Source organism: Cynoglossus semilaevis, chromosome 19 (assembly GCF_000523025.1).
Source record: "Cynoglossus semilaevis isolate Cse_v1.0 chromosome 19, Cse_v1.0, whole genome shotgun sequence".
Lineage (NCBI taxonomy): Eukaryota > Metazoa > Chordata > Actinopteri > Pleuronectiformes > Cynoglossidae > Cynoglossus > Cynoglossus semilaevis.
The window spans coordinates 15380317-15382715 of NC_024325.1; the positions used below are offsets into that span (position 1 = coordinate 15380317).

Consider the following 2399-nt stretch of genomic DNA (forward strand, 5'->3'; position numbering starts at 1 on the left):
CCCTTTTTCCTCACCCCCGTTGGTGCTGTTAATGGAGCGGACTAGTCTGTACCGTGCCGGGACACGTCTATGTGCTGGCATTTCCCATGGCTGATCGTCATCTGTCGTCACGGACACCTCCCGCCCCCGCCATCCCCTCGCCCACTCCCCATCCCGAAACAACAACCAGGGAGAACAAATCAAACAATTTACAGTTTCCCATTATTTTCTCTGTCAGCATATGGTTTCAATCAGCAGCCTGTGTGTGTGTGTGTGTGTGTGTGTGTGTGTGTGTGTGAATGTTTTTATTTTCCATGTATTTTCTTCTCAGATACAAAGCTCTTTGTCCACACTCTCTGGCTTCTCCCTCCTCTCACGCCCTCCCATCTTTCGAATCACTCGTCCCTCATTCCTTCTGTTTGATTCTCAGGTTTAAAGTCCTCCCCCCCACCCACCCCCCTCTCTCTCTCTTTCTCTCTTTCTCTCTTTCTCAGTATCGTTCTTTCTCTCTTTCTATTTCAGTCTTTTGCTTTTCTTGGCTCCAAATCAGACCTCAGGCAGACCTAGAGGTCTTTTTCCCAAGCGATCTCCAGGGTGGACTCCAGGGATTGGAGCACACACACACGCACACACACTTGTTCAGTCCATTTCTGTTTGTGTAAACACTCTCAGCACAAGTTGTGCTTTTTTTTTTTTTGTGCAATACAAAAACCTGTATTTTGAGGCGTTTTTGAGATATTGCATTTTTTGGATTTTGTTTTACAAAACTTACGGTAATGTTTGTTGTATTCGGGTTAAGGTCAGGGTTATGGTTGGTTAGGGTCATGTTTAAGGTCAGGCCTTTCTGTATCGCCCAATGTCAAGCTTATCCAATATACAGTGAAATGCCACAGTGTTCTAGTGATTGGATGTTTTTACTACAGTTTTCTATCGGACTTGTATATTTGATTTTGTATTTTTGTATTTTTTTTTATTTTAATATTAATTATAAAACCTTAGTTTTATGTTCTTCAGAACATTTCAGATTTTCTTTACTATGAAGTATTTTATTCTAGCGCTAAATACTGTCATCTAGTGGACAAATGATGCATCTGCACCTTCCAACATGTATCGTTTCCTTTTACTTGGAATCATTTATTAATTTTAATTAAAATGTAAGCAAATAAAATACAATAAATATGAAATATATTCATAAGAAATGTAAATTAGAAAATTAAGCTCAAAACAAAGAGTGAAATTATAAAATTTAATTTAAAATAATATTAAAATATAATAATAAAAACTAAGATTTTATCAAAATATTTATGAACCCCAAACTAACCTTAAGCCCTTAGACAACTATGCTAACGTTACGTAGAAAGAAGTCCAGTCCCTGCTGTGTTTGCGTTGACGGTTGATGAATATATATATTTATATATATGTGACATATTATGAGGTTTAATTTCTGTGTTTGTGCACATTTTAAATCATAATCCCACAGGTGAGGAGCCTCAGAAAGTTAGTGTTTTTGCTGCACAGTTAGAAAGTTACGAATTACAACTACTCACGTGACTGTATTTGAGTAGTTTTGTGAATAATTTCTCATTTCGAAGTCGTTTTGGAAATGGGTAATTTTGCTTTTATTTAAGAACATTTTTGACTTAAGTATTTAACTTCGCTACATTTGAAAAGAATTCGTTACTGTGTAAAATAAATAAATAAATAAATAAATAAATGCCGGGAAAGAAGCAGGTGCGTTAATTGGAGAAAAGTGCTTGGGCACGCGCCTGCGCGCGCTTGGATTTGCCATTTGTTTGATGTAGCCAGACAACGTTGACTAAAAATGACGGCCGGTACCAAACAAAAATGGAGTTTGAGTATTACCAACCAGAGGGCTCCCGTGGATCATAGGACTCAGAAAGAGAAGGAAATCATTGGCCATATCTCAGCCGGCTCTTTGTTTACAAACTTTATCATACCGTGAGAACCGTGCCTGCCCCGGCGGACCGAGCTGTCGCTCTCGAAACCTCCACGTCAAATACTTTAAAAAGTTTTTTCAAAACTATTTTAATATTAATTAAATATTTTTAAAAATGGTCAAAATGGGAAATATTAAAAAAAAAAAAAATTTTAAATCTTTGAAAAAAAATTTTTTTTAAATATTTCCCAAATTGCCGAAACTTTTTTTCTAATCTTTAAAAAAAAATTCTAAACATTTTTCAAAAAAATTGTTTTTCAAAATGTTTTTAACACCTTTTCCAAATTTTGTTTTTCTAAAAATTAAAAAAATATATTTTTTTTTTTAAAACTTTTTTTTCTAAATACTTTCAAAAAAAACTTTCTAAACATTTTTCATAACATTTTCAAAAAAATTTTGTTTTTCCAACAATCACAAAATTTTTGTTTTAAAAATCAGTTTTAGGACCTATTATTGCATTTTA

The 2399-nt window shown here is 34.5% G+C and overlaps 1 protein-coding gene and 1 long non-coding RNA gene across 11 annotated transcripts in view; one reads left to right on the plus strand and one right to left on the minus strand.

The window, feature by feature from the left end:
• The window catches only part of LOC103395523 (uncharacterized), a 46857-nt gene that overhangs the window by 43188 nt on the left and 1270 nt on the right, over positions 1–2399 (plus strand). The gene's annotated exons all lie outside the window — the stretch shown is intronic.
• thoc2 (THO complex 2) overlaps positions 1–2399 on the minus strand; it is a 21624-nt gene that overhangs the window by 1034 nt on the left and 18191 nt on the right. The gene's annotated exons all lie outside the window — the stretch shown is intronic.